This window comes from Silene latifolia, chromosome X, assembly GCF_048544455.1.
Source record: "Silene latifolia isolate original U9 population chromosome X, ASM4854445v1, whole genome shotgun sequence".
Classification (NCBI taxonomy): Eukaryota; Viridiplantae; Streptophyta; class Magnoliopsida; order Caryophyllales; family Caryophyllaceae; genus Silene; species Silene latifolia.
The window spans coordinates 211,461,800-211,474,337 of record NC_133537.1 but is presented as its reverse complement, the minus strand read 5'-3'; the positions used below and the strand labels follow the sequence as shown (position 1 = coordinate 211,474,337).

Genomic DNA, 12,538 nt, shown 5'->3' with positions numbered 1-12,538 from the left:
TCCTCAATAGAAGTGGACTCATCACCACTTCCCTCTTCACTTTCTTGTTCACTTTGTTCATCATCCTCTTCTTCTTCTTCACTAGCCTCTTCATCAATGCTATCATCAACCGCATCACCGACAACCTCATCGTCACCCGGAATCTCACCCCTAGATGCACTCGGAAAGAAGACTTCCCTATCCGCCCAACTAGGCAAAGGACATGAAGGATCCAGGAGTCCTTGCCTAGCTAAATGTAGGAGGGGTGGATATTGGGCTAAGTAAGCATCTTCCCGATCCTTAAAAGCTTGCTTGTGCATCTCTTGCATAAGAAGAGTCATATAATCTTTGCTTGCTTCAACACCTTCGGGTTTGAACTCTTGGTACTTGAAAGGGTAGGGTGGTGTGACAATGGAAGAGGTGGGCATTTCAATTTCATCCCTTTGTTGTCGGATAATGTATTCGGCCTCTTTTGAGAGGGGAAGGAGGTAGTTGGTCCGATGGACACTCAAACGACAAATCTTTGAAGGCAAAGTAAAAGATCTAGCCTCACTTGTGAGCCACCCATACTTGGTGTCAAGAGGGTTATGAGAGACCCACTTGTATTTATTTATCATAGAATCCACATCAATGAGGTGACCACCCTTTTTCGCTACATACTTGCTATCCTTGTTGAAGTTAGGATCAAAGTACTTAGCCAAAAGAGTGACTAGACCTCCATTCACAATAACGGTAGTGCCTTGCTTCCCACAATCAACATTTAGCCATCTATCCACCAAAAGCCTTAGAGAATTGAAAGGCTTGGTGAATTCCCTTCCAATATTTAAGGCCGACTGAAGAAGAACAAAATCGAGCTTGGTAAAGTGGTTGGTGTCTTTTCTTGCAATGATGGTATTCCCTATGACCTTGTGCCACACTCTAATGCCCGGATGCTGGACTAATAGAGTGCGACTAGCATGAAAGTTCTCAAATTTCCTTTCGGAAATCGCCTCCCAAAGAGGAGCGGGGTCATACTTGCCAACATTCTTGAAATAACTAGGTGAATCACTAAGACCCAATGCTTTACCCATTTCCTCAAAGGTGATGCGCCTACTAACATTAGCAAGGCGGAACTCGATGTTTTCCATAGTCTCAACCTTTGTAACTTTCAAAGAACTCAAGAATTCTAAGGTAAGGAAGGGGTATGTCAATTCTTTTGTTGCAAACAATTTGCCCAACCCCATGGCTTCAAAGAAGGCTCTAGTTTTCTCAAGGACACCCAACTTATCTAAGGCATCTTCACAAATAAACTTGGTGGATAGAAAGGATTTTCTAGCATACTTGGCAAAAGTTTCCCTATGGGAGTTAGAGATGAAAATTACCTCCGGATAGTTCGAAAGTTGAGCAATTTTCGGAGTAGTTGATGTTGTTTCTTCCAAGGGAGGTTGTTGTTGTTGCACTTACAAGTTTGAACTAGCTACCACCATAGCCAATGAGGCTTTCTTTGCTTGAAGACTCTTTTGTCTTGTTGAGAGTGCCTTTGCCTTTGGTGCCTTTGTTGCTCCTTTTGTCCTTGCCATTGATGCTTGAACCAAGAAAAGAGCGAAAATCTTCAATTTCCATGTATACCCAAATCGATTTTAAGATGAAAGGCTTTGCCTTTATGAATTCAAAAATCGACTCAAAGGTTGAAGATTTTGGTGCTTGGTTTGATTTTTGTTGAAAAAGGAGTGATTAAATGTTTGTTAGAAGGATGTTTTGATTTGATTTTGATGAATGTGGTTGAGGAAATCTTGTTTTGGTGATGGAGAGGATGAGGGTTTTGTGTTTTGGGGTTTATGGGTAGTGTTTTGAATGAAGGAATGAAGAAATGAATGGGGGAGGGGGTTTATAAAAGACCCGAAAAATTTGAATTGCTGGGGGAAGACGGGCGACTTTCCTTCGGGACGCCCGAATTCTGTCTGTTCTGGGTTGAGAATTCTCGCCTAAAGACGGGCGTCTTTGAGCAAAGATGCTCGGATTGTTCAGCTGCGGGACGGGCGTCTTTCACTGAAGACGGGCGGATTCCTTTCCAATGATTTTTCTTGTTTTTCTCAACCAAAAAGACGGGCGTCTTCTCTTGCAGGACGGCCGTCTTTTTTAGGACGGGCGGATTCTTTTGTAGGACGCCCGGATTTGTCAACAATCCCAAAATTTTAAAAATTCAGCTCAGAGGGACGGGCGTTTTGTGACAAATACGCCCGGGTTGCCTGAAGACGGGCGGATTCTCTTAAAAACGCTCGGATTCTGCCCCTTTTACCCGGATTCAGTTCCATCCGTGTACTTGCTTATCCCTTGTCATTTTTCATTCTTCAAAATCCCGTGTTCTTCATTGTGGAGGCACTACTAAGGCATGGATAGCCTAGGCAATTGTTATCCCCACACTAAGCTAAAGCACTACACATCAATTGAAATCATTAGTCCCTCCCTCACTTCTCTCAAAAATGATAATTATCTTGATCAAGGTATAAAAATCCAAGAATGACAAAAATGCAATGTAAGAATTAAAATGCGAGTTAGGGAGTTAGAGATATTTACAAATGGTGGTTTAGGGAGGACTCCACCAAACTCTCATCTTTAGTGAGATGTCATGGGGGCATGTCCAAGGTGTTGTTGATGTTTCTCAACACCTTGAAGAAGTAATCAAAAGCTTGTTCATTATCATGATAAAGATCTTCAATAGATCTTTGCCCTTGTTGTCGGTCTTGATCGATAGCATTACCAATATAGGGATTGAAAATCCCTTCAAACTCATCGTCCCAAAGACCACAAACTTCATCTACTCGATCACTAAAGATCTCTTGAGTTGATAGAGACAACTCTCCCATTTTCTTGTCTTGGCCAATGAGGCCATCCTCTTCATTGCTTGACTTTGGTGAGCTTTGCAAGCTCTCTTTGTCACAATTCACTTGCTCTTTGAATGGAGCATCTTTAATTTTCTTCTTCCATTGGAATTCCGACTTCTTCCTATCATCCTTCCGGCTATAATGATCAATCATAAAACATGGTTCATGTAAACGGGGAGTTCTCATGGTCTTGTCAAGATTGAAAGTTATGCTCTCATCTCCCACTTCTACAGTGAGCTCTCCATGTTTTACATCAATCACCGCACCCGCGGTGTGTAAGAAAGGTCTTCCTAGAATGATTGGAATGTTGGAATCTTCTTCCATTTCAACAATGACAAAGTCCACCGGGATGAAAAATTTCCCAATTCGTACGGGAACATCTTCCCATATCCCTAATGGTGTCTTCGTCGATCTATCGGCCATTTGGAGTGTAATATTGGTGCACTTAAGCTCTCCCATCCCCAACCTTTTACTCACCGAGTACGGCATAACACTCACACTAGCCCCTAGATCATATAAGGCTTTGTTGATCGTGGTGTCGCCAATGGTACACGGTATTGAGAAGCTTCCCGGATCTTTGAGTTTTGGAGGTGAACTCCCTTGAAGTATTGCACTACTCACCTTAGTGAAGGCGATAGTCTCAAGCTTCCGGATCGACTTCTTCTTTGTGAGGATGTCTTTCATGTATTTTTCATAGGCCAGCACGTGATTGATTATTTCCGTGAAATGAATTGAGACTTCCAAATTCTTCACAATTTCCATAAATTTTCCAAGTTGGTCATCAAATTTGAGCTTGGCTTGACGACTTGGAAAAGGAAGTCTAATCACAATGGGCTCCTTCTCCTGGACCTTGTCTTCATTTTTCTTTGAAATTTCTTCTTTTGATGGTTCCCTATCCTTAGAGTTTTGCACCATTTCTTCTTTATCACTAGCTTCCACAACTTTATCCTTAACTTGCTTCTTCGGTGCTTCATACCTTGTACCACTCCTCAAGTGAATGGCACTAACCGTTTCATGTCTTGGGGGATTACTTTGAGGTTGTAATTGCCCCTTTTGTCTTTGTGAACTTGAAGATGCTAGTTGAGTCAATTGGGTTTCCAACATTTTGGTGTGAGCTAGGATGTTGTTGATGGTGGTTTCCTTTGCTTGACTATCCTTTTGCATTTGAGTGAAAAACTCTTGTTGATTTTTTTGCATTTGAAAGACCGCTTTTTGAACATCAAAACCTTGGTCATTTTGTTGATTGTGTGGACATTGATTTTGGTAACCTTGGTTTTGGTTGTAAAAGGGTCTTTGATTTTGGTTTCTCATGGGAGGTGGGGTGTATGTTGTTTGAGGGTTTTGAACATTTTGGCTTTTGTATGAGAGATTTGGATGGAACTTGGTGTTTTTATTGTAATAATTGGAATAAGGGGTACCACTCTTGTATGTTTGGAAAGCATTCGCTTGTTCATTTGTTCCCCTACATTCACTTTGGTCATGTCCTAAAGTTTCACAATTCTCACATATCCACTTGGGATTGATGAAGATTCCGTCATGGCATTAACATGATGCTTTGGTGATTTTGAGGCTTCTTTAAGTCTAGCCATAGCTTTTTCAAACTTCAAATTGATGGTATCAATGTGAGCACTAAGTTGAGCACCCAATTGAGTAACGGAGTCCACTTCATGCTTTCCTCCTCTAGTAGCCTTGCGAGGTCTACTATATTGTGAGTTATGGACCGCCATTTCCTCAATTTTGTTCCAAGTTTGATTGTCATCAACTTCGGTGAACATTCCATTTGATCCCATGTTGAGAATGTTCCTTGAATCTTCATAAAGACCGTTCCAAAATTGTTGTACCAAGAACCATTCGCTAAGTCCATGGTGAGGACATGAGCGGAAAATTCCTTTGAATCGCTCCCAAGCTTCATACAAAGATTCTTCATCCATTTGCTTAAAACCCGTAATTTGAGCTCTTAGCATGTTAGTCTTTTCCGGTGGATAGAATTTTTTGTAGAAAGATAGAGCCAACTTCTTCCAAGAATCAATTCCAAGAGTAGCCTTATCAAGGCTTTTCAACCATTGTTTCGCGGTGCCAATTATAGAAAAAGGAAATAAGACCCATCGAATTTGGCCTTGAGTTACACCGGTTTGAGAAATCGCATCACAATAATCGCAAAAAGCCTCCATATGAGAGTGAGGGTCTTCACTAGGCATCCCCCCAAATTGGCTTCTTTCGACTAATTGGATAAATGCGGATTTGGCAATGAAATTTCCGGTTAGATGTTGTGGTGTGGGAGTACCATTGGGTAAGTTCTCCTCGGTAGGTACGGAATGTGATGAAAACTTAGGCATTGTAGGTTGATTTTGTGTTGTATTTTGTGTTGGGTTCTCCTCACCTTAGCTTCTCTTGCAAAAGGGTTGATGAACTCAATAGTTGGTTGAATGTCTACAACCTCACCAATACCTCTCAAATTTCTCCTAGCAAGTCTTCTATTGGTTGTCAAAGTTCTTTCAATTTCACGATCAAAGGGTAACAAGTCACCTTGTGACCTTCTAGACATGCAAAATATCAAACAACTAGAAAACAATTAGAGCAAACCTTGAGGAGTTTTACTTCCCCAAGGCAAATAAAGACACAACTAATAACAATATAAGAAAATCTAAATCAAGTTAACACCGTCCCCGGCAACGGCGCCATTTTTGGTCGGACTATATCTTTTCGGTTACTTGTCGTTAGGAGAACCTAGACCAAAACACAATTTATAACTTCACCAACAACTATACAATTAGTAAAGAGGCAAGTAAAGGTCGGATCCCAAGGGACGTGAATTGAAATGAGATTTCTATTGCAACTAGAGGTGTCTTAGGGTTGTCACAATTGAGGTTGATGTAGAAGATCACTAAACTAAATAGCAATGAAAGTAAACAAGCAAGATGAATTAAAAGAGATGTAAACAATTGATAAAAAGCACTAGGGTGTCATGGGGTCATAGGGGATTCATGGGAATTGATCATACAAACATGTTCTCAAATTATAAGCAAGCAATTATTGTTGTGACGGATTGAGTTGGTTTATATCTTACAATCCTAGGAAAGTTTGGGTCCCGGAGCCGATTCGATTAGATTGTACAACACCTACAAGTCGACTTAGTCTTCCATACTCAACAACATGCATGGTCTAATGAGACTCGAGTTGGTTTATGTCTTACAAGTCTCATTGAAAAGATAAGTGATGGGTACAAAATGCAAGGATTCATAGGCTCGCATTTCATCAAACATAACATGTGCATGAGTTGAGATCAAAACAAGCAAGCAAATAAACCATGAAAGCATATTAATTTAAGCATGAATCATTCCCCATGTTGGTTTCCCCTAATTACCCATTAACCCTAGCTAAGGAACTACTCACTAATTATCATGTTGAACATGCTAGCAAGGCTGTCAATCATACCAACAAAGTGAAACATGATGAATAAATGAAAGTAATTAGCAATAATTAAAAAGGGATTAAGAGAATTATACCTTCTAATTATTCCAATAATAAAGCAAAGAATAAAAGAAGTACTTGATGCTTGATTGAGAGGTTCTCAATCTCCCAACAATAACCCAAATAATCTTCAATTACCCAAAATAAAGGATGAACAAGTGAGAGATTAAGGAAATAAAACTTGTATTAAAACTTGATTAATTGTTGAATACAACATTTAAGAGAGATTTGATTGATATTACCTATACTAAAGATTGCTAAGAAGAACACGCTCTTCTAATTAGACTAATGGGGTATTTATAGTGGGGATTTGGTGTAGGAATTAGGGTTAACTAAGGGCATAAATGACGATTAAGTCTCTACTTAAGGAAACGCCGGTATTTTTGGAAGGATGGGCATATTTCTTGAAGCTTGAAGAAACGAAATTGTCTGCCTGGGAATCCGTGCGTCTTTAGCACGGGACGGGCGGATTCTGGGATCTCTGCCCGGGCGTCTTGGGGAGAAGACGGGCGTCTTCAGAAGTTGCTGCCCGGGCGTCTTGGAGTGAAGACGCACGAATTGTGAAGGTGGAGGACGAGCGTCTTCAGGACAATCCGCACGGATTGCTGTGCAGTTTCATTTCTTCTTCTTTTCTTACGTTTTCTTCATAAGATCCTTGGGGATTTCCTCGGGGATGCAAGGATCTTTTCTCATCATTGCCCATTTACTATAGTATGTACAAAGGCCTTCTAATCTTGTCTCTCCTTGATGCTTGGTCATTTGAATTCAATCAATTTAGTCTCGTTTTGCCATGAAAATGCAAGGTTTGCACTCCTTTCCTACCAAGGACACAAAACCTCAAAGAATATGCAAAACAAAGAACTAAAGACAATAAATGACCCAAATATGCACTAAAAAGCATGGGAACAAGGCTAATTCGGGGACTAAATATGCTCTAATTATGGTCACATCAATAATACATCTTTAATATCCGGATTTATGGAGATAAATCTGCATGTTATTAGCATCAAATAAGAAGTCTTATGTTGATAAGATTCATGACTAGTTCAATCAAGTTGAACATATTTGATTGATTCCATTTGCTTCCGCTGCCGGATCAATTAAATAAGTAATGATGTATAGCACTTCATATACTTTGAGTATAATGAATTGTTTCAAATCGAATTTAAGTAATATTTACCATGTAAGCCATAAAGATTACCCTTAAGTGCTTGCAGAAGCATTAAGGAAGTAAAGAAAAGTGTTTTTGATGCAATTTTGTGTAAGGGTGTTACACAAATGACAATTGACAATTGAGATTGCGCATGGTTTCCGACAAAACCATAATCAAAACAGATTAGGATGGTTTAGGAACCATAGTGATTATGTTATTTAAGAAATAGATTTGCTAGAATCGTTCTAGGCAATAAAGAATAATGAGAGATACTTACAACAGAAATTGAGTACACTTGCAATCATGGGATGAGTTCCGCTTATTGTGAAAACAGTAGGAGTTATTTTAAGGCAAGAAAGCCTATGACTAGATTGGATCTAGACACGTACTCAGAAAGTTTTGTAATGCAAATGTATACATTACGAAAGGAAAACAAGTATGTAGCAAGGTTGAGCAGGGAGTTGCTAAGACCTATTTACAATGCCTATTCATAGGCTTAACATGATGAGTCATGTCATTTCAATTGAATTGAAATGAACAACTATATACAAGATCAAAATAGATTATAGAATATGAAATAGTAATCAGGCATTGACTATTCATATGTGATAATCGCATTTGTCGTTCGAGTTTTTACTTTAAAAACTCTTTTCTTGTACTTTGTTACATCTAAACGGGTTGTATGACAATATTGAACCCCGTTAAAGTGAACCCGGATTAACATGGTATTTGCCCATAGTCACTTGTATGAGGTGACGTCTTGAAGTGACTAGAGTGTGATGCGATTGATGGCAAGTTCAGTGCCATACAGTCATGTGAGATGACTAGTCAATCACATAGGCAGACTGTTAGGAACACTTTGTCTGGCAGTGATCGCTTATAAAGTTCTGGCAAATTTATATTGCCTGGTCGTGGCGAGAGCTACTATAGTATTCTAATGAGTCGATTCTTTTGACTAAAGACTGTTCGCCTAAGGTGGCATGGTTTCAGATTAGCTTTGATTTATGTTACTACGACCTTCGTAAATGGGGTCAAATGGGCATATTTTGGGTTATGATGGTTGTGGCTAGTCGAAGGGAATAGTGCGATAGGAATTGTCCACCCCTTTGTCAGGGTTAAAACAATATCTCAGAGTCACTCGAGGAGTAATGAACTGAAAATGCGTGGCCACGCTCGGAAGGCATCTATGGTAGATAAATTCCAGACAAATCAGTTATTCTCCAGGTCGAGGAAACCACTCTCGATATGATCACTTGCAAGTACGGCCTGAAAGACACCTTACATTGAGTGAGAGATAGTAATAGGACAAGAGAATTGGTGACGCACACTTGTCTAGGGCAAGTGGGAGATTGTTGGAGTGTCCCCGAAAAAAATGCGATCACAATTGTCGATCATGATAATCACATGTTTAAATCTCATTTTAAGAATACGTAAGGGATGATTCATTTTATAGTCAACTGATCAACATTAATCGGTAACGATTGGCTTGCTAGAGTTTGACGTTACTGTCGTGGGACGGTGGTGGTCAGTTGATCCCTTAAGGTCACACCTAAAGGATGATGCCCTAATCTGTAAAGATGATTAATTGTATGACGATACAAATAAATTAATTCCTTAAAATTGAACAATTCAATTTGTGAGAGAGAATATTGATATCTTATTGTAATGGGATTAAATAAGATTTATTTTAGTAATTGAAATACTTTATTACTAAAATTACTTATTGTTTGAGAAACAATAGAGATAAGAATGAATGGTTAATTATAATTACAAGATGTTGTGAATTATAATTAAATGACCCATTTTATTTATGTGATCAAGTATCACTATTTAATTTATTGTATGTAATTTAATTAATTTATAAAATGATATTTATGTGATAAATATGCATTAAATTAATTAATAAGATGTAACATACTACGTGTGACATATTGTGTGACAATTGACAAATTGACAAATTAAAATGATATTCCATTTTATGGAGGATGGACCGAAATATGGAGGGAGTATTAGTGAGTTTTGGTTGTTTTATTTTATTTGATAAAATGCCATGATGATGTCTACCTACAACTAGCCTTACACCTACTCTTACACATCTTACACATCTATTTCTTGTGAAGACAAAAAGAGAAAACAAGATGCCCTTAGTTGGACTACTCCAACCGTGCTCCTCCTTTAATAAGAGAGATTTTGTTCTCTTATTTGATTCTTACACTTAACCATTCAACACACATGCAAACTCTCTCATACTTTGTTCATCTTTCTCCAAAATTAGAGAAATCATGATCAATTTGTTCAAATCAAATTACTAATATTATTAGTGTAATATATGAGTATTAGTAATCAATTTTAAGGTAAACTACTAAACAAATATCTAGCAAATATTATTTAGTGGAGATAAGGGATAGTCTTGGGTGCAATCAAGAGGAGTGGCTTCTATACTTGAAGTCTTTAGAGGATCATTCTATTACTCATCATAGCTTAAGAACAAGTGAAGGTAGGAGACCTTACTTGTGCCCATATAGCCGAAAATTCAATTGTAAGGAACCGATTTTTCTTCACACTTGTATTTGATTTGCATGCATAAGATCCTTAAGTTTTATGACTAAAAATTTAAACTAAAATATGTGATATTAAAAATATGATTTCCTACAGTTGAATTTGCCAAACCGTACGGCGAGAACGTCGAAATCCAAGCCAACACCCGCACTCTAGGTCCTGACTCAGAATGATAAGGAAGGGTTCACAGAATTCCTCACCCGTTGGAGGAGGGTAAGCACTCAATTGGTCAGTAAGCCGAGTTAATCAAGTCTAGTGGAGAAGTTTGTCAACCAAACCTCCGCTCAGTTTATCCCAACCTGCTGAGATATCAAAACATTAAAACATTCTAGGACCTACAAATCCTCGGAACCCGCATTGAAGATGACCTCCGCAAGGGTGTTCTAGCAAAAACCACCGGTAGGGGTGTAATAGCCATCCTTTTAGAGACCCATTGACCGTCGTTCACTAACCTTAGACACCTATCTAGACCATCGGAAACCTTGCGAGTTAACCCTGTGACGTTTTAACCCTTTGATGTTTTGGTTACTCGATCTAGCAGAGGCTACTCAATCGAGTAGCTTAGTCACTCGATCGAGTAGAGGCCACTCGATCGAGTATGTTGTTTACTCGATCGAGTAACGGGAGTTCAGCAGGGAATTATAAATCGTGATATCGTGAAACCCAAATCATTTCTTCTCCTTATCTCCTAAACCTAGATGACGTCATATCACTTCCCCTTCACCATGGTTCATCTCTTTGAGGCCTTTGAGAGTGGTTACATATTAGGGATGGGAGGCTTGAGTCGGGTAGCAGTTTTGACGTCAGATTGCTTTGTATAGGTATGTTGTCGTCATCTTCATCGTCTCCCTTGATTTCAGTTCTGTTTATGGTAGTTGTAATGGATGGTTATGCTGGTTGTTATAGGTGGTTATGGTGATTGCTTGTTATCTTATGGTCGTGCGCGGAATCGTTACGGTTTGTTAAAGGTAGGTTTTCCTACTCAGTGCTGTTGGTAGTCTAGAGTGTCGATTGTTGTCGTGTGATAAGTTGTTGTCGTTGTTGATTGTGTATATGGGTTATTGCTGACCGTTGTTGTTGTATAACATAGTTGGTTCTGATTGTTTGTCGGTGGTACTCGAGGTACGTCCTCGTCTGAGTGGAGTCACTTGCAGGAGTGGCTTCACACCCTTGATTTGCCCTCTGTAGAACCCGCCACAGATGGGGATGTGCACATTAAGGAACATGGGTTACCGCTCAGATTAGATGAGTGGTGCTTAGGTGGGAATGGCTGCGGTCCCCCACTGGCGGTGTGAATTACTGATTGGGACTGGTAATCTGGCAGGACTGGACCTTCGGGCAGTCAGTGGTGTGTGGGTTATTGGGAGAGATGGTGTTTGCGTGTTACTTTCTGTCGTGTCTGTCTTTCGTATTTGTTCCTTCAGCTACTGACCTTGTGTGGTGGTGTTCTCTTGTCTTCTTGTTTTGTGTCTGCCGTGATCCATTATGGTGAGCAGTCGGTCTTAGCATGTTGATATCCGGATCATAGCTGGGTGCATGGAGGGACGAATCTACCACGAGTCTTGCCAGAGATAGTCTCATATAGTTGATAGTAGTCACGAGTTGTACCTTTGTTTTGTTTTAATCACTTGTAAATTAATATAATTGTTCTTTTATCGACATTTGATTATTACTGACCTCGGGCAACCGAGATGGTAACGCCCTTATCTGCTAGGGAATGTCTTGTTAAGGCTCCTTGGTAGATGGGGGTATTACAAAGGGCTATCAGGCATCTTCATTAACTGAATCTCGTCCTTATGGTCAAACAAACAAAGTCGACGAGGTCAACCTCCTCGAACCAACCACAAGGAAAACTGAGCGTCCTCAAAGAGTGTTCACAAACTTGGGAACAACCTACGCCAGTGCCCTAAAACGACTCATGGACCAAGGGAAACTACAGCCGATTTGGCCCACTCCTCACCCGTCCGAGGCTAGGCAAACCCGTTTCTGGAATCCCAATGCCTACTGCCAATACCACCAGGGCAAAGGTCATGACACAGAAGCCTGCTTTAAACTGAAACACGCCATTCAAGATATGATTGAGAAAGGGGATATACCTTTACCTCCGCTAACAAAACCAAATAACAAGACAAACCCCTTGGGAATCCATGCCATCTCTGATGACGAGCCAACACTGGATTGCTCACACCTCATCCTACCTATTGATGACGAGGTGAATGACTTGGAAAATAATACGTCGGACGAGATATTCGTGTTCAGGGCTGCAACCATACTCACCATGTTCCAACAGGTTGAAGAAGCCATAACCAATCTCTCAGAAAGGATTACCCGACTTGAGGACGCCTACCACCGGTTGATTTTCAACCCACCAACACAAACACCACGCCCAAGGGAGGGTCCTCCAAGAGCCCAAAACTCCCCTCACCAGAAAGGATTGCTCCCACGACCATTCTGGCATGCACCCTATAATAATCAACCCTACAATAATCAACCCCACAAAAATTACCCCACA

The 12,538-nt window shown here is 40.0% G+C and overlaps 1 non-coding gene across 1 annotated transcript; it reads left to right on the top strand.

Moving 5' to 3' along the window:
- Positions 1 to 4,700: 4,700 nt before the first annotated feature.
- LOC141625603 (small nucleolar RNA R71) lies at positions 4,701 to 4,807 on the top strand. Its single transcript, XR_012535373.1, has one exon. It is a non-coding gene; the product is annotated as a small nucleolar RNA R71 (small nucleolar RNA).
- Positions 4,808 to 12,538: the final 7,731 nt, after the last annotated feature.